Raw genomic sequence first — 21514 nt, forward strand, 5'->3', positions numbered from 1 at the left:
AAATTCTATGTTACAACACCGGCACTATAGTGAATTACAACAGGGATTATGAAAAAGAACTTCCTTCCAGTGATTTATTATACGTTCTGGGGTATATAGGAATCACTCTGTCCATCCGTCTGTCTGTCTGTGCAGATTCGTGTCCGGGCCATAACTTCTTTGTTCTTTGACTTAGGCATACCATATTTGGCACACGGGTAGATCACCATGGGACGATGTGTCATGTACCTTCATGACCTCCATATAACCTTGACCACAAGGTAAAAATTAAAGGTTTTTACAATGGATTCGTGTCAGGGCCATGACTTCTTTGTTCTTTGACATAGGCATATCATATTTGACACATGAGTGTTTCACCATGAGACGATGTGTCGAGTATTTTATGACCTCTATATGACCTTGAACTTTGATCTGAAGGGCAAAATTGTTTATAGGGTTTTAACATAGTCATACCATAAGACATGGGTGTAAAACCATGAGACTATGTCATGTACATTCATGACCTCTTTATGACCTTGACCTTTGATCTCAAGGTCATAATTATAGGTTTATGCCATGGATTTGTGTTCGGACTATATCTTCCATTTTCTTCTACAAAGGCATACCATATTTTTACACTCAGGAAAGAGGTAATTTATACCTATTCACAACACCCTTTGGGAGATTGGGGTAAGCGGGGGGGGGGGGGTATTCTTAGTGAGCATTGCTCACAGTACATCTTGTTTCATAATGATCTGTTTGCCGTTATATGGCGGATCCAGAGGGGGTCCGGACCCCCACCTTTTTTTTTTTTTTTTTTTTTTTTTGCCGCGGAACAAAAATTTAAGGTATTCAATTTTAACGAACTTTGAGTCTAAATGATATGAAAGGTGGATACTTGCATCATTCAAATTTATCAACAACAGTTTATCATTTAAGGTAGCTCACTACACTAAAATTTTATTTAATGGCTCGTTAATACACTTATGAAGTATGGTTTCACCATTGAAAGAATGAAACAAGCTTTCAATTATTTTATATGATTTTTCTGTAATTTTCCCCGGAATGGTAATAAAGGTGTTTTGTTTGCAAATAAGAGATTCTTGAGTCCACATTTCGCTGTGATTTGGTGTTTGATATGAATATCTGATAAAACATGCCTAAAAGATTCAGATATAAACATTCTATTTTTTTTAGAAAAATATCTATGAAAATTTAAAACGCTATTTGCTAAAATAAAATTTAATCTACGAATAAAAAATCTTCAAGAAACATGTCAGAAAAGATATATATCCAAGAAATATATTGTAAAAAATAATTGAAACGAAATTATTAAATGTTAGATATAATCACTATATTCAAACTGGGGAAAAAAGTACCGATCCCGATCAAATTTGTTAGAAATCGTTAATTTAATTATATTGTTGCTGATTGTATGCACTGTTCATCAAGAAATTAGTTTCCTTTATAAAGGACAAGGTACGGTTTTAGCCAAAATCTGCCCTGAGAAGAAAATTCACCAAAATACTAAATCTGGTATTTGAGAATGTGCCATTTATGAAAATGACCACTGTTATGCTTTATCTACCATATCAGCTGTAATATATTCAACGGAAAACTCTATATTAAACTGACGACGTCACCATCAACTTCTCTACCGTACCGGTCAATTTGACCGGTGGCGCGTAAAAACAGAGCAACGCAAAAGGAGTGCCTCTAAATCTTTGAAACTACGATCATAAGATATATGATCCATATATCATATTTTTGGAAATTTACTCTATTTTTGACTATGTAAAAATCAATAAAGTAAGTAATGCCATTAAATAAAAAAAAAAGCATTTAAAGTGAAGGATGGCTTCGTCTAAATATGACGCAACGCTTTTTCGCAAGGTCATTTCCCCCCTCGATATGATTTTTTTTATTTTCCTTATGAATTCAATATTTTTTATATTTTTGAAAAGCATATATTCCCAGCTTTCAGAAGATATAAAAATTATTTTTAATGCCTGGCAAAGTTATAAGAAAATAGCAATTTTTTGCAAATGTACGTTTTCTTACGATTTTATTTCTCAATGTTTAAACATATAGGCGTTTTACCTATATTTATATATGGAAATAGGGAAAGTAAATACAGCCTGTAAAAGTAGAGGGAATTTCCTTTTTGATGGGCCCTTATTCGTGTTATAATTCTCGGTAGTTTTTATATTACGATAAAATGAAATTGTGACATGCTGCGCGGTTTTCTTTAAAATTAGCGACAAAACGTCGTCGCTAAAAGCGATCGACGCGCGTCGCACAAAAAAGTGGTGAAAACTATAAAAATTTGTATTGTCCTCTTAAATTAGTAAATTCAGTACCTTTTGATACAATAAAACAATATACACATATGTATGAAATAATCAACCAGGTATTTTCTGCTTTTTTAAAAAAAGCATAAAACGAATATTGGTATATAATAGTTACACAACCTACATGTAACTTCATAAAACATCTATTGAGAATGTTACATCGGCAGAGTAAATTAAAAAAAAAAAAAATAAATTAAATACTTTAATTTCAGATATAAACTTTATATTTGTTCGGAATAATAATAATTTGACAATGCATCAAATTCACTCATGGATGCCATCGTATTACATCCGAGATCCTATGTTGAGTGCGCGAGACATTCGAGGAGTTCCGATTGAGGAATGTGCTACACGGGCAGATGAAAACAACCTATGGTCTCGCGCGAAGTGAGCGGAATGAAAGAGACGTATCCGGTAAATATCATTTATCCGGAATGCTAGTGCGCAATGGCGGCAATAAACAAACGAAGCTAAGCGAAGACGTTGAACGAAAAACTTCTTTCTTTATTTATTTCTTACCGTTATAATAGATCAGTGAAAATGATGGACAACGATCAATCGCATAAATCCCATGAAGAATACAAAACTGAAAGTAGGGCAAACAGATCTCTGGACATACCAGAGCTGAGGTGAGATAAGGTAAGTATAGGGCTAATCTAAGCTGATGTTATGAATGAAATGCAAGACTTAACCCAGCCTACTGGTTTCACAATACCATTACATCGAAATGATCATTGTATTTTAGTACAATCCCGTTTCAATATTGACATAAATGCTTTAGATATAAGACATTGATTTGGGGGAGTGGACATCGGGGGGGATGGTTGTAGGCTAAAGTGTTAAGATGAAAATGGGAGGCTCAAGGGATGTTATCAAATTTATCAGATATAGCATGTATACCAGAACTAGTAAACACAGTGAAAGGTGAAGATAACAAACAGTGATTAATCTCAGTTGGGCAAACACAGACCCCTGGGCACACCAGAGGTGGGATCGGGTGCCTAGGAGGAGTAAACATTCTCTGTCGACCGATCACACCTATGTTGTTGGACTGAGAATGTTGTTACTCACTCTTAGTGGATTAACTAACATATAATACTAATAATATACTATCCGTTAGCACTGTCTCTTGCTGTTCTGACATTGCAGTTTAGTGTAATTTACAGATACAGTTCAACATATAAACTTTATATTTATTCTCTATACATGATGTATCTGTTCATTCTACATGAGGCTGAAGTGGATATATTTTTAGCACCAACTCTTGCTGCCTCTTGTTGATGTATCAAGCATCTTATATATTGCATTAGGGATAACACACATGTATCAACTGGGTACTAATGCTTACATATAAAAATTGAAATATACTAATGAGTGTATTACTCCAAGAATTACTCTTCACTTTAGTCTAGTCAATCTAGCAAATCACCTCAAAGTAATTGCAACAGAAACAAACTCGACGGAATTTGTTAAACAAAAGCGTGATTAACAACATACAAAAAATCGGACAAAATCGGACAATGGGAAATATTTAAAATTTAGACTTTTAAAAGATTGATCGATCCTCATATGATGTCATAGGTTTTTGCAAAAATCTTAATAAATTTAACTTTGCACATGATAGAAATATATCTTTCTAAGGAATGCTATTCAATGGATATAATAAAATATCTGGTAAACTAATAATACTGAAAAAGTTTATATTTTCCATAGATAATCAATTATTTATGATTTTAAAAATGTTGTTAAGGGCAATAACTCCTGTGCTGGGATTTCCTATACAGGATGTCTATTATACATTGGTTTCCCTAATATCCACAATTAATCTATACATATTTATGAATTAGCAGTTATTTTAAAACTGTTGATATTTAAATTTTGTCATTTCAACAAGTTTTTATCTATTTTTATTATTCTGTTTAACGAAAATGTGTGATTTTCTGATGTTGATGTATACTTCTGTTTTTGTATGTCTGACATCTTTAAAAAGGTGATGACATATACATTTTCTTTGGTTATTAATTGAATTAAACTATATTGAGTAGAAATTAATAAAGTTTTTCCACTTTTAACCATTAATATTGATAAGTCACACGAGGATGGAGCTACCTTAAATGTTTTAGTAAACCATCGATATTTTGTGGTGTTTACGGCACGCCGTACACGTAAAGGGGAGTAACTTAACTGTGACAGTCATCGGAATAAAGTTATACACGACAATCTAAAGTGCATGTAATAAAAAACGCGATTAAACAGCTTAACAGTTGTATTAAAAAGGTGATTTTAAAACCTTCTATATACATACAATATTGCTCAGCATCTTATATTCTTTGCCGACTTCCATTCCCGGGGAACTTTCGCGAATAAAGCTTCAAAATATTTTGTTTGACCCTCTACTGAATTAATTTTAATTATAAAACACAATATTTACTTTAGAAGTTATGAATAATAAATTATAAATGAAATCTTAAAGAATTAGTGTCAATTTACAAGGGGGAATTACGGTTGTTAAAAAAGAAAGTATGGAAAGCCATTCGGATTAAAAGTTTCAGTTATTTTGTATCTTCATCATTTGAGCAAGCGTTTTGTATTAAAAACTTTTATAAAACTAAGTAAGTAAAGTATTTTTGCTTTTCTTTTTCAAATTCAGGTTTGGGGAGTCATTCATGGGTAATAATAATGATAATAAAACATTGATAATATAAATAATAAAAATCAATGTAAGTAAACACTTGCGCATAGTATCATGATTTGATGTAAAATCGAGTAGTTACTCTTTCTAATTAGTCTTGGGCTCACGACCTGCGGAACCATATATCCTAGCAGCATGCGAACAGCGCGCTAGACCGCCCGACCATCTATTCAAGACAAAACTTGTTTTCGATGACGATGGAATTTTCGCCACGCTGGCACACGATCATTGAGAATGGAAATGGGATTATTTATCGTAAATTCAAGAGGATCATACAACATTAATGCACATTGTGTTTGAAATGTCTATATATAAAGCACAGAAATAGCAACGAACACTGAAATAAACATAACTGCCCTAAGGGACGAAATCAATGTCGGATGAAAATTTAAATTCAATTAGTTAGGGGGGGGGGGATAAAAACTCCCGCAAGTTTCTGTCATTCGACATCGATTACACTTTAGCGGAAAAAGGAAAAGACAAGCGACTGTTGAATACCACATAATATTTAAAACATATTAATGAACATTTAATAGATTTAATGTACACTTTCATTTGTGAATAAACAGTAGAAAAGGTATACAGAGGTATACAGAGTGTTATTTATAATCGTACGTTTCTTTTCTATTTATTCGATTAGTTTCAACATTTGTCATATTAAGTTTTAAAGCGGGGGGGGGGGGGGGGGGGGTTCTTGGTGAAAACTGTGTGAACTTAGTTTTTTGTAAATGCAAGGCAAATTGTGACACTAGCTGTTGTACTTGTAAAAACATGGACTGAACTGTACTGCAATTACTCAAATGATCACTTATATAATTATCAGGCACGTAGCAATAATGGCTCTACACCTTTTATCATTACTTGCAAAGTTGATAAATTTTTACGTACAGAGGTCGATTTTTAGACAGATTGGTTGCCCTCCCTCCTCTTTTTCTTTTTAAAAAAAAAATAGCATTGTCGTGAACTGTACACAGTGGACGTGTAAAATTGAACTGAGAGAACAAACTTACCCCCCCCCCACCACCACCACACACACCATCAAGGATTTTTATAACTTTGGATTAAAATTTACTTGTCAATTTTCAGGCAATATTGTGAAATTATCTTCACACCCCCCTTTTTTGTACGATGCTGCGTGCCTGATTCATTTGCTTTTAATTCTATGTGTCCATTGTTTTTTAAAACAGATTCTCGGTATTAATTGCACAATAATTTGGATAGAACTAAACATCAAATACGGCTATAACCCCCCCCCCCCCCCTCCCCCCTCTTTCCCAAACACTAGAACTTGACGAAGTGCACGTATTAAAGATTTCTTTATAAAATCGAAGAAACTGAACCTTGTTTCGTCATAGATGTAGTACAAACTGTTAAAACTCAGCTTAATAAAGAATTTGGTAACGTAAGCTTTACTATACACTGTTTGTTTTAAAATACTACATGTATTTATGTGAAACATAGGACCGGAATGGTAAGCGCGCCTCCAACTTCCGATGTAAGGGGAGTAACTGCAAAAATGTCGGTCATCTTTTACAGACCATTTTTGAAGGGGCACTTGTTTTGTGTTAACAGTTTGTTTTAATGTATAAATCTTCATGTGGTAACTCATATATGCCTAATGGACAGGAAAAAGTATTTTCTTCCAAAATCCAGTTTTTAACGATTTTTGTTGGAAAATGAAGATTTCAGCCCAAAATTCGGCAAGGGAAAATAAATATTGGTGCAGAAAAGTTTAGTTGTGCATTTGGAAGTTTTATTCTTAAATTTATAAGATCAATGTCATCTCTTCTATAAAACAGCCATTTCCTATCATTTCCAGTTTTTCACTATTTTTGTTTCAGAAAAAGGTAGGTTTTCCTACCTGAAATGGTATTTTTCATATATATTGCCAATAATCTATATATCTTACTTGTTGAGCAGTTTTTAAAATAAATCCTAACTTCATTTTTTTTATTGGTAGACTCAAATGTATGACAAAATGTGGGTTTTCTTCTTAAAATTTCAATCTTTAACAATTATATTAAAAAAAGCAAGATTTTACCCAAAAATTACAGTCAAGGAAAGAATATATTCTGCTGTAAAAAAAAAATAATCGAACATTTCCAGGTTGAAATTTGAGATATGAAACTTATTTTTACTGTATGTTACATAAAATGGACATTTTCTTCAATTTCCAGTTTTTAGCGATTTTCATGAAAAAACACATCCTTTTACCCCAAAATTCCAATTTTCCCATGGAAATACAAAAGCCGATTTTTAATATGTTGTTTGCATGTGTTTTCTTGCATGAATAATCAAAATTTCATTTCTGTTGCAATTAGTTTGAGGTTTTGCTCATTTTTGAGCTAGATTGACTAGACTATGGGTATTGTCTGTGAACTGTAGATCTACCCAGATTTAATAGATTCAATAAGAATTGAAGGTCAAAATCATGGTGGTAACACAAAGCCACAAAATACAAGATGTTCGAGGCTTGTTAAATGGAAAAAAATTATGAAAATGATAGTCTCCAACAATATCTACATTTAACTCATATGTGAAATCTGACAACATTTTCAATATTCAGACAGATGGAAACCAATGTAATTCAGACGAAAAGGGAATGCAACTCAAAATACCAAGGAAAAACAAGAAAGGCCATTGTGAATCAGCAGCTGATGTCCTATACAACCATCCTTCCATGACACATGCAATGGGAAGGTAACAGCTAAGTATATAAATTGATATTAAAATCCCACACTCGTTCCATATAATGTCCCTTGAACATTACAAGTATTTACTTATTCCAAATACATGTACATAGTTTAAAATAAAATCAGAAATTCTAACATTTTTTTTCTTTTAAAGTTTAATTTCAGGAAACAAAGCCTACCTGAAACTTCAAAATGACGTTTCCAGAAAGCTAAAAATCAACAAAAAATGGCTAGTATTGTAACTAACACCTTACAACCCAGATTTCATTCCACTGAAAAGAAAAGGGGCAGAGTAAGAAGTTTTTATTAATGAAAGATAAATATATGCTGAAACATCTTAAAAGATATATTGTTAGCTCACCTGAGCTGAAAGCTCAAGTAAGCTATTTTAATCACCTTTTATCTGCCGTATGTCTGTAAACGTTACACATTTTCATCTTCTCCAGAACCACTGGGCCAAATTCAACCAAACTTGGCGTACATCATCCATGGGTTAAGTTTGTTGAAATGAAAGGCCATGTCCCCTTCAAAGGGGAGGTAATCACAAAAATGTAAAAATAGGAGGGGAGTCATTTAAAAATCTCCACAAGAACCACTGGGCCAGGAAATTTCAAATTTACATGACAGCTCTCTGACATAGTGCAGATTCAATTTTTTTTAATCATGGATCCGAGGGTAGGGTGGGCCTCAATAGGGGATAAAGGTTTTACATACAAGTATATAGAAAAAATCATTTTAAAAAATATTTCTTGAACTATTTAAGCTAAGGCTTTTATATTTTGTATATATACATTCTTTAAGAAAAGTTCTTTCATGTGATGTAACGGTGTTCAGTCTTGAGACTTTGACCTGGAAGTTTGACCTACTTTTGATAAAAATCTGACCTATTCAATGCAAGGTGAAGATAACGAACAGTGATCAATCTCATAACTCCTACAAGCAATACAAAATAAATAGTTGGGCAAACACGGACCTCAAAATATCTCAACTATTTAAGGTAGTGATTGCAAGGCATCACGTGGTTTATTCATGTAGTATCTAAAAAGAGGCTATTTTCGCTTGCGATCCCGGAATACGGCAAGCGCTTAAACATCAGTAATAATGACAGACGATGGACACAAAAACTTGCAGCTAAAACCAAGCACAGGGTAAAGTGAAAATATGTTTAGAACTATAGGAATGAAATACAATACAAATGAAAAATTCTTTATGTAACTAATTATCTTTTAAATAATAGTCTTTAGGCCCTAAGTCTCCAAAATGCATATACCCCCCCCCCCCCGTTAATTTTCAGTCTTACAGCATGTAAATTTAATTCACAAACCACTAGGCCTATATTAAAATAATGATATGCTATGAATTTCATAACATGTGTATGGTGTTAGTACACATAAATCTGGAATACTAATATGTAACGTGGATGTTAAGAGAAATCAAAAAGTGTGTATTCTAAAAAGCAGCACTGGCTGTTATCTTTTTCTCAATTTATATCACTTACTCTTTTTGTTTCAATCTTAAAAACCATCTGAAATACATGTACCATTTATTATGGAAAGTCGACAAGAGGGGATACCATGGCAACCGTAGCGTCACAATTCGTGAAAACCATATATTATATTATAATTTCACAATGAGTTACAGTTATTGTCAACTACAAAATATGTAAAAATAAAAAAAAATTCATAGATTCATTAATTTTCAATGACCCATGCAATCACTACCTTAAGATAGAGCTTTCATATTTTGTATAAAGATTTCTTATGGCAAGATCTTTTGTATCATACCATGATCAATTACCTTGTGACCTTGGTCTTATCCAGAACAGCAAGATCATGTCAATCATATTGGTATTGAGGCATTTCTGTGTTATGTGAATTCATTTTCAGTAATGTTGTGATCCTTTTGGGCTCATATAGGCTGGGGCCACAATATGGGATCAACATTTTTCATGGGAATAAAGATTGAAATCTTTTTAAAATCACAACAACTTTACAATGGCAGGGCCGAGGTTACCCCGGTGAGCGATAATGCTCTTTTGTACTGTTTACGATGCATGTATTTAAAATTTATCATGGGGTATATTTGCATTTATTTTTTCAGAAATTTTGCATGTCCATGTCTTGGAAGGTGACAAGGTGGGAAGTCAATAGATGCTTACCAGATCAGATGCTTGCAGAGGATACTGGGGATAAAGGCAGAAAATGATGAAAAAAAGTGGCAGACAGGGCGGACATGAATGCAATAAACAATGAGCTGAGGAGACGGTGATGGAACTATATAGGACACGTGCTATGGAGGGGAGGTGACAATGACAGTGAGATGGCGTTAGGTTGGACACCAGAAGGGAAGAGGGCATTTAAGAGACCGAAAACAACCTGGAGAGGAACAGTAGAAGCAGAAAGAAAGATTGCAGAATGAAGAAACTGGAATGAGATCAAGATGGTAGCAATAGAACAGAGTGGATTGGAAAGAGTCTCAGCCCCATGTGTTTTGGCATGGAGAGAACTAAGTAATGTCTAGATTGTTGGAGATAGGATGACCAGGAATATGAATGGATGTGCTGGAAACTGTACTAAGACCCTGATGTATTTGGATAGATTTACATACCATCCTGATTTTGCTATGCAAAACTTGAAAAAAAATCCTCAACTCATACTGTAGCTGACATTGTACTTATTAATATCTCAAATGAACATATTTTTAGACATACGATATCTATACTACGGAGTCCATGTACATTTACACAATGGATAATAGGTTATGATATATGTGTGGAATCTTTTCCTATGGTATGCACATGTTAGCACATTAGTTTAAATGATAATGTATATCTTATGACTATGGAAGAAAATGTGTTGAAAACAGAATATGTGTCTAGAGGAGTTGTTGCCCTTGAATGTAATTCATTATTTACATGGGGTTGAAAAATAATCCAGCACACAATAGTACTAAATGCATTATGTTAAAATACATTTATGAATGGTATAAGTGATACTGTAAATTACAGATTAATACACTTTGTGAAATCATATTATTGTTATGTTTAATAAATTACAAGGCTGCACATTTGTACATTTTACAATATAATATTCTTCACTGTGGTATCAAATTCCCTTAACCTAATTTAAGAGTTACATAGTCATTAACAGCAAGTTAATTATGATATGCTATGTAGTTTGTCAAAGGGCATTAGCTGTGAAAGTGATGACATCCTTTTTATTAAAAATTTCTCAATCGTGGTGCATTGAGTCGTTGTCATAATAGATACAACACCTCTGTATATATATTTTATTTCTATTTCATACAGGAATATGAGGAAGACCAAATTTGTGTATTTTTTAATTCACCGAAATTAAATCGCCAAATAACTATAGAAAATAATGGTTAATAGATAATGTTTTATTTTTCTCATTTTGTTTTTCTCATTAAAGTACATTTATTCACGTCTTGTCCTGAGGAGTATCGACTTATTTCACATCACACAGATTGGTCTAGTGTCTAAAAATAGAAACTTAAGTTTATATACCGTGTCCAAAATATAAAAACTTAAGTTTATACAGGGTGTCTCAAATATAGAATTTTGTCTTATTTGACATCACTCAGAGGTAGGTAGGTATAATGTAAAAGTAAAGTAAAGTGAGTTTTATTTAAAGTCGGCACTATATACATTGATTTGTCAAATCAATCACAAGCTCTGTAGAGCTTTTTAACCGACTATCACAAACATTCATGTCAAGGTCAAAGACACATAGCATGCATGTACACATATACACAGATTAACCATATGGAGAAATTCTAACCACTTTATTCATGAGCTTGATATCAGGTGATCTTAAGGTTATGAATATTCATTAAGTGCGTAACTTTATCAGAAATTATTTTACCGCGTACATTTAATTGTAATCATGGTGTAAAAATTAATTTTTAAAAATTGAAAAGTTTTGACAACACAATATTTGAAACACGAGCTGAATTTAAAAACAAAATATACTCCCCGGCACGTACATATTTGTCCACATAATATTACACAAATAGGATCCTGTTCGGTAAGTCAATGTATATAACATAGCCCCCCTCCCCCTAGACAACAACATAAAGATCATCGGGCGATCCCACCTTTACCAAGCAATATTCTATCTCAAGTATTAATATTTATTTTAACTGCAGTTACGAATACATATTCACTAATAAATGTTTCCTTTATTTTGAAAATGGATCAAGTTCAGTGAAGCATCATATTTACATAAATGTTGGTTTCCGAAATCATTTAAACATTTTGTAGGTATCCCTTAGAGGGCTTCGTGACGTCAGTACAAGTGTCAAGGACAGAAAAAATCATGATATTTCTATTCATCAAACGAATACATGGGAATGACTGCATTTTCTAAACTTGATTTTCCCCATAGATGTCTCTTTGCCGAAATGCTAAAAATGCCGAAAACGGTGGTTTTGATTCAAAAACGAACTTTTTTTCAAAAATAATTCAATAAATCTGTGAACAGATTCCGGAAAAACATATGTCAATTTGTCGTTTCCGATGCTGGAATTAGTGATCGTTATTTTGTATCCGTTGCTTTTTGAACTTTTTGTGATTTTCAAAGATTCTTGAAATGCTTATAATGGATTAAATGGGGCTCTTCGATTCAAAACTTTAACTATAAATGGAACTCCGAATTTTGTATCAGTTACATGCAAGGTGAAAATAACGAACAGTGATCAATCTCATAACTCCTACAAGCAATACAAATTAGATAGTTGGGCAAACACGGACCCCTGGACACACCAGAGGTGGGATCAGGTGTTGAAAGTTGTTTCATTGAAGAGATACGAACATGAAGAATGGGGTATGGTGCTGGAAACGTGTGTTTATGCAGAGGTTAGTTTACAATTGTGATTTTACATATTTTTCTCTATTAATTGCTTTACGTAATTTGACAGATAGTTCGAATTCCAAGATGGCGGCATGCAAATTAGCCAAATGGTAAGAATTTCTCCATATGCTGTAACGACTGTTGGATGTATATTATAAAATCTATGATAAGACACCAAGAAGGTATCTACCCGGTACCTATGAGGCTCGTTACAATAATAGGGTTCGAAGGTACCTATCTATATCAATGAAGAAAATGTATAATAGTTAATACAATAATTTATTGATAGTATCAAAAACACAAGTATAGTCACAGTTCAATTGCTCGGCTAAAATGTCTTAGTAATAAAACACTGATGGAAATCCGGTGTTGATCGGTGTCCGGTGCTACTAGGTGTCCGGTGTAATTAATTGTCCGGTGTTGGGTGCTACAGGTGTAGTCGTTCTCGAACACTACGACTAGTCTAATATTCTACTAGATTACAATGGCATCAGAATTACAACCTGAACTAATTTAATTATACGTAAAATCCAACCCCCAACATCTATAGCATATCATGCATATAGAACATTGTTAAACTAAGTACGAAATCTAAGTAACTCGGTGCAAGGTGCTTCTGCACCGACTCTAAAACTATTCCGTGCGTATTATACTAAAGTCCACCACCCTAAATCTATAACACCGTCATAGACTATATATTCGATGAACAGGGATATATCATATGCATGCCATGCAAATTTACCGCTACCAAGTATACATTCATACAGAAGATATAATTAATCAATTCTAAATTCAACGCACCTGAAATGTGCCGTGACGGTGCAACTTTGCACCGAACTATAAACTTATCTAAGTTTTCTAATTTATATTAGATCCAACTAGATCCGTTGAAATAACAATAACTTTAATAACTATAAACTATAAAATATAACTAGTAACTAACTGGGAGAGACCTTGCGTGTCTCCCAGGGACAGAACCCCGAGTGCACCGACTATCAAGTTTCACGACAAGAATTAATATGAATTTCTAAGTACTCAATAAATTTACTATACTTTAATTCTTTAAAATTCCCTTTCTTGTACTATCTAGATAATCTAAATAAGCTACGTATTTTAATACTTAAAGTATTTGCTAAAATAAAGGAAATACCTCAACTTCGGTGCAGCAGTCGGTGCCAAACTTCGTAATGTAATATATTTTTGCGGAATTCTGTCGCCGCGGACTATGATTCGCGGCTTTTATATCTTGACGCAATGGTGCAGCTGATTACGTCATGTAATGTACCTAACACTCCTAAAACATGCTTTTCTCAATAAAGTGAGATTTTCTGACTTACTAATATAATTCGTATATAACTTGGTAATTTATCTATGATTTTTAATGTAATCTAAGCATTTTATCTATAAGTTTCGTTTCTAAAACTTGAAGTGTCGACGTGTCCTTCCTAAATCCTTTTAAGTGATATCAGTCTTAAACTCTATCGGAATCATCCTAATGCAAGGTGAAGATAACGAACAGTGATCAATCTTATAATTCCTACAAGCAATACAAAATAGATAGTTGGGCAAAAACGGACCCCTGGACACACCAGAGGTGGGATCAGGTGCCTAGGAGGAGTAAGCATCCCATGTTGACCGGTCACACCCGCCGTGAGCCCCATATCCTGATCAGGTAAACGGAGTTATCCGCAGTCAAAATCAGTGTGCCAAGAACGGCTTAACAATCGGTATGAAACTCGTCAGACAGCATAAAAGTATATCTCACGGGCGCAACAATGCAAAAGAATACAAAATAAAAACAAAACATTTCATTCAAGAATATATAGATGGAAGAAAGCATAGGATTCAGAGGAAGAAATAAAATACTACAAGCAAGAGTAGATGTATATAATAATCATCATCAAAATTCAAGCCAATACCGTATTAGCAATGTTTTTGCTAATGTTGCGAAAAGTGTAAGCTGTTTCAAATAGAAAGGTGGATAAATAGTATAAGAATTTTGAAAATAATTTGAATATAATTAAAATCAATAATGGTAGTAAATTAATCGTATAAATATTTACGGTGTCTAAGATATAGTATATAAAATTTTTACTCATTTCACATCACTCAGAGGTAGGTACAGAAATTTGACTTATTTTACATAACTGAGGGGTAGGATTTAAATATTTGACTTAATTCACACTACTCAGTAGATATAGAACGTTTTCTTATTTCAAATCACTTGGACGTAGGTTTTAAATATTTGACTTATTTCACATCACTTAGAGGTTGGTAAGTTCATGTACGGTGTTTACAATATAGGAGATTAAAAATTTAACTTATTTCACGTCACTCAGAAGTAGGTATGGAAGGTGAAGATAACGAACAGTGATCAATCTCATAACTCCTACAAGCAATACAAATTAGATAGTTGGGCAAACACGGACCCCTGGACACACCAGAGGTGGGATCAGGTGCCTAGGAGGAGTAAGCATCCCCTGTTGACCGGTCACACCCGCCGTGAGCCCCATATCCTGATCAGGTAAACGGAGTTATCCGCAGTCAAAATCAGTGTGCCAAGAACGGCTTAACAATCAGAAGTAGGTATGGGATTTTTTTCTTATTTCACATCACTCAGAGGTAGATGGGTTAAAGTCCGATGTCAAAGACACAGAATATAGAAATTGGAATTATTTCGCACCACTCAGAAGTAGGTAAATTCATGTACGGTGTCTAAGACATAAAGATATAGAAATTCGACTTATTTCACATCACTCAGAGGTAGGTTTTAAAAATTTGACTTATTTCACATCACTCAGAGGTAGATATAGAAAATTTTCTTATTTAGCATCACTCAGAGGTAGGTTTTAAATATTTGACTTATTTCACATCAATCGGAGGTAGGTGGGTTCATGTACGATGTTTAAAATATAGGAGATAAAAATGTGACTTATTTCACATCACTCAGAGGTAGGTAGATAAAAGTCCCATGTCTAAGACACACAATATAGAAATTCGACTTATTTCACATCACTCAGAGGTAGGTTTTAAATATTCGACTTATTTCACGTCACTCTGAGGTAGGTTTTAAATAGTTGACTTATTTCACATCACTTTGATGTAGGTTCGAAATATTTCACTTATTTCACATCACTCAGAGCTAGGTAGATTACAGTCCGATGTCAACGATACACAATATAGAAATTCGACTTATTTCGTATCACTCAGAAGTATGAAAGTTCATGTATTTGTCCAAGGCATAGGATATAAAAATCTGACTTATTTCACATCACTCAGAGGTAGGTTTTAAATATTTGACTTATTTCACATCACTCAGAAGTAAGTTTTAAATATTTCACTTATTTCACATCAATCAGAAGAGGTATTAAAAATTTAACTTATTCCACATCACTCAGAGAGAGGTTTTAAAAATTGGACTTATTTCACATCACTCAGAGGTAGTTATAAAAAGTTTTCTTATTTCACATCACTCAGAGGTAGGTTTTGATAAGTTGACTCATTTCACTCACTCAGAAGTAGGCTTTAAATATTCGTCTTATTTCACGTCACTCAGAAGTAGGTTTTAAATATTCGACTTATTTCACATCACTCAGAGGTAGGTTTTAAATATTCGACTTATTTCACGTCACTCTGAGGTAGGTTTTAAATATTCGACTTATTTCACATCACTCAGAGGTAGGTTTTAAATAGTTGACTTATTTCACATCACTCTGATGTAGGTTCGAAATATTTCACTTATTTCACATCACTCAGAGCTAGGTAGATTACAGTCCGATGTCAACGATACACAATATAGAAATTCGACTTATTTCGTATCACTCAGAAGTATGAAAGTTCATGTATTTGTCCAAGGCATAGGATATAAAAATCTGACTTATTTCACTTCACTCAGAGGTAGGTTTTAAAAATTGGACTGATTTCACATCACTCAGAGGTAGTTATAGAAAGTTTTCTTATTTCACGTCACTCAGAAGTAGGTTTTAAATATTCGACTTATTTCACATCACTCAGAAGTAAGTTTTAAAAATTTGACTTATTTCACATCACTCAGAAGTAGGTTTTAAATATTTTACTTATTTCACATCACTCAGAAGTAGATAAGTTCATGTACAGTGTCTGAGACATCGATTATAAAATTTGACTTATTTCACATCACTCTGAGGTAAGTTTTAAAAATTTGACTATTTCACATCATTCAGAAGTAGGTAGATAAAAGTTAGATGTCTAAGACACACAATAAAGAAATTCGACTTATTTCACATCACTCAGAAGTAGGTAGTTTCATGTACGATGTCTAAGACATAGGATATATAAATTTGACTTATTTCACATCACTCAGAGGTAGATTTTAAATATTTGACTTATTTCACATCACTCAGAGGTAGGTAGATTAAAATCCGATGTCAACGATACACAATATACAAATTCGACTTATTTCGTATCACTTAGAAGTAGGAAAGTTCATGTATCTGTGTAAGACATAGGATATAAGATCATGACTTATTTTACATCACTCAGAGGTAGGTTTTAAAAGTTCGACTTATTTCACATCACTCAGAGGTAGGTTTTAAAAATTTGATTTATTTTACATCCCTCAGAAGTAGGCAAGTTCATGTACAGTGTCTGACACATAGATTATAAAATTCTGATTTATTTCATATCACTCGGAGGTAGGTAGGTTCATGTACGATGTTTAAAATATCGGAGATAAAAATTTCACATCACTCAGAGGTAAGTAGAAAAAAGTCCGATGTCTAAGACACAATATAGAAATTCGACTTATTTCACATCACTCAGAAGTAGGTAGTTTCATATACGATGTCTCAGACATAGGATGTATAAATTTGACTTATTTCACATCACTCAGAAGTAGGTAGTTTCATATACGATGTCTCAGACATAGGATGTATAAATTTGACTTATTTCACATCACTCTGATGTAGGTTCGAAATATTTCACTTATTTCACATCACTCAGAGGTAGGTAGATTACAGTTCGATGTCAACGATACACAATATAGAAATTCGACTTATTTCGTATCACTCAGAAGTATGAAAGTTCATGTATTTGTCCAAGGCATAGGATATAAAAATCTGACTTATTTCACATCACTCAGAGGTAGGTTTTAAATATTTGACTTATTTCACATCACTCAGAGGTAAGTTTTAAATATTTGACTTATTTCACATCACTCAGAAGGAGGTTTTAAATATACTTATTTCACATCACTCAGAGGTAGGTAAGTTCATATACGGTGTTTACATTATAGGAGATTAAAAATTTGACTTATTTCACATCACTCAGAGGTAGATTTTAAAGATTGGACTAATTTTACATCACCCAGAGGTAGGTTTTAAATATTTGACTTATTTCACATCATACAGAGGTAGATAGGTAGGTTCATGTACAGTGTTAAAATATAGGATATACATGTAGAAATTTGACTTCTTTCACATCACTCAGAAGTATAGAAATTTGACTTGTTTCACATCACTATAATTACAGTGTATATCAGTTATCATTCACAGCAGAAGTTTTCACACATCAGGATCTTTTTTTAAATATCAGACTCTCTTTCAGCACATCAGTTCTTTTCACCACATCATTTATCTTGCACATATAGGACACGTGCTATGGAGGGGAGGTGACAATGACAGTGAGATGGCGTTAGGTTGGACACCAGAAGGGAAGAGGGCATTTAAGAGACCGAAAACAACCTGGAGAGGAACAGTAGAAGCAGAAAGAAAGATTGCAGAATGAAGAAACTGGAATGAGATCCAGATGGAAGCAATAGAACAGAGTGGATTGGAAAGAGTCTCAGCCCCATGTGTTCTGGCATGGAGAGAACTAAGTAATGTCTAGATTGTTGGAGATAGGATGACCAGGAATATGAATGGATGTGCAGGAAACTGTACTAAGACCCTGATGTATTTGGATAGATTTACATACCATCCTGATTTTGCTATGCAAAACTTGAAAAAAATCCTCAACTCATACTGTACCTGACATTGTACTTATTAATATCTCAAATGAACATATTTTTAGATATATGATATCTAAACTACGGAGTCCATGTACATTTACACAATAGATAATAGGTAATGATATATGTGTGGAATCTTTTCCTATGGTATGCACGTTAACACATTAGTTTAAATGATAATGTATGTCTTATGACTATGGAAGAAAATGTGTTGAAAACAGAATATGTGTCTAGAGGAGTTGTTGCCCTTGAATGTAATTCATTATTTACATGGGGTTGAAAACTAATCCAGCACACAATAGTACTAAATACATTATGTTAAAATACATTTATGAATGGTATAAGTGATACTGTAAATTACTGATTAATCCACTTTGTCAAATCATAGTATTGTTATGTTTAATAAATTACAAGGCTGCACATTTGTACATTTTACAATATAATATTCTTCACTGTGGTATCAAATTCCCTTAACCTAATTTAAGAGTTACATAGTCATTAATAGCAAGTTAATTATGATATGCTATGTAGTTTGTCAAAGGGCATTAGCTGTGAAAGTGATGACATCCTTTTTATTAAAAATTTCTCAATGGTATAGAAATATATATGAATGCCTAATAAAACATTTATTTTGTACAAAAACAAGAGAAAGCTAATAAAACAACGATAGATTGCCACTTTTAGTGTACAGAAATACATCAGGAAGAATTATTGTCTTGCAAGACAATAATTATTTAATTACCAAAATTCATGTGATATTTATAACATACATGTGCCTGTTTTGAGGTTAAAAGGTGTTTGAAATAATTAAATACTGGTGTTATTACTGAAATATACATGTATGATATGGAGCAATTTTCATTTAATCAAATTGTTGGTATCAAAATGACAGCTAATGCCCCTTTAAGAATAACTATCTTCAATGCACATCATAATGACTTTGTTTAGCTTGAAAGAATATTGGCTATAAGGAATCTTGATCATAAATATCAAAAATATTTTTTAATTTCACACAAGGTGTTCCTTATAAACACGCATAAAATCATGATTATAGTACATTGACTCTTGTGTGTTTCAATCTGTTAGACTTTCCCATTTTATTGCATTTTTTGAAAGTTGTGTTAAAAGGATTGGTGGTCTTGAAAAAGGATGTTGTAGTGAACAGCAAAGGTCAACTGCTATTCAAGAGTCTGTGTACCTAGTCACCAAGGGCAGGGATAGAGGTCGTGTGGTTCTGCATTTCTTAGGGCCAGTTAAGGGGCTAAAAGAATAGTGTTAATGACAATTATTTCCATGAATAATGAGAGACATCTCCCATCTCTTGTTAAAGTGTTCTTCTTTAAAGAGTTTGTGGTAGATGAGAAATACTTTATTCGATGCAAAAAGACACCAAATTAAAAGTGGAGCTTGTTGATCCTTAGTGACATCCCTGTCATTATCTTCCATGCAGTCTTTCATGTGTCTTATAATTTAAGCTGTGCAAACACTAGTGCTTGCATAATGCACAGACACGTGAAGTGTGGGTAGTGTACAGATGTTGTGTACACATCACCACCCCTCTACTGTCTACAAAACATATACCTGTAGAACCAGTAACATCACCAGAATATGTTATTTCCCCACCGATCACCTTCATAAATGCTAGTTCAGATCACTCAGAAGTAGGTTGTCGTTCGGAATGCCCTCTGTTTTTCATTTTCGTTCGGGCTCGTGGTGCATTGAGTCGTTGTCATGATACATACAATACATCTGTATATATATTTTATTTCTATTTCATACAGGAATATGAGGAAGACCAAATTTGTGTGTTTTTTAATTCACCGAAATTAAATCGCCAAATAACTATAGAAAATAATGGTTAATAGATAATGCTTTATTTTTCTCATTTTGTTTTTCTCATTAAAATACATTTATTCACGTCTTGTCCTGAGGAGTATAATACATAGATACGAATTCGACTTATTTCACATCACACAGAGGGAGATTGGTCTAGTGTCTAAAAATAGAAACTTAAGTTTATATACCGTGTCCAAAATATAAAAACTTAAGTTTATATAGGGTGTCTCAAATATAGAATTTTGTCTTATTTGACATTACTCAGAGGTAGGTAGGTATAATGTAAAAGTAAAGTGAATTTTATTTAAAGTCGGCACTATATACATTCAACAAATCAATCACAAGCTCTGTAGAGCTTTTTTACCGACTATCACAAACATTCATGTCAAGGTCAAAGACACATAGCATGCATGTACACATATACACATATTAACCATATGGAGAAATTCTAACCACTTTATTCATGAGCTTGATATCAGGTGATCTTAAGGTTATGAATATTCATTAAGCGCGTAACTTTATCAGAAGTTATTTTACCGCGTACATTTAATTGCAATCATGGTGTAAAAATTAATTTTTAAAAATTGAAAAGTTATAACAACACAATATTTGAAACACGAGCTGAATTTAAAAACAAAATATACTCCCCGGCACGTACATATATGTCCACATAATATTACACAAAGAGGATCCTGTTCGGTAAGTCAATGTATATAACATAGCCCCCCCCCCCCCCCCCCCTAGTCAACAACATACAGATCATCGGGCGATCCCACCTTTACCAAGCAATATTCTATCTCAAGTATTAATATTTATTTTAACTGCAGTTACGAATACATATTCACTAATAAATGTTTCCTTTATTTTGAAAATGGATGAAGTTCAGTAAAGCATCATATTTACATAAATGTTGGTTTCCGAAATCATTTAAACATTTTGTAGGTATCCCTTAGAGGGCTTCATGACGTCAGTACAAGTGTCAAGGACAGAAAAAATCATGACATTTCTATTCATCAAACGAATACATGGGAATGACTGCATTTTCTAAACTTGATTTTCCCCGTAGATGTCTCTTTGCCGAAATGCTAAAAATGCCGAAAACGGTG

At 33.3% G+C, this 21514-nt stretch overlaps 1 long non-coding RNA gene across 1 annotated transcript; it reads left to right on the top strand.

Moving 5' to 3' along the window:
• The first annotated feature begins 2902 nt into the window (after nt 1-2902).
• On the top strand, nt 2903-7998 carry LOC130047725 (uncharacterized). The gene is made up of 3 exons (XR_008796546.1): nt 2903-2969; nt 7589-7722; nt 7870-7998. It is a non-coding gene; the product is annotated as an uncharacterized LOC130047725 (long non-coding RNA).
• Nucleotides 7999-21514: the final 13516 nt, after the last annotated feature.

The sequence above is a fragment of the Ostrea edulis genome, chromosome 7, assembly GCF_947568905.1.
Source record: "Ostrea edulis chromosome 7, xbOstEdul1.1, whole genome shotgun sequence".
NCBI lineage: Eukaryota > Metazoa > Mollusca > Bivalvia > Ostreida > Ostreidae > Ostrea > Ostrea edulis.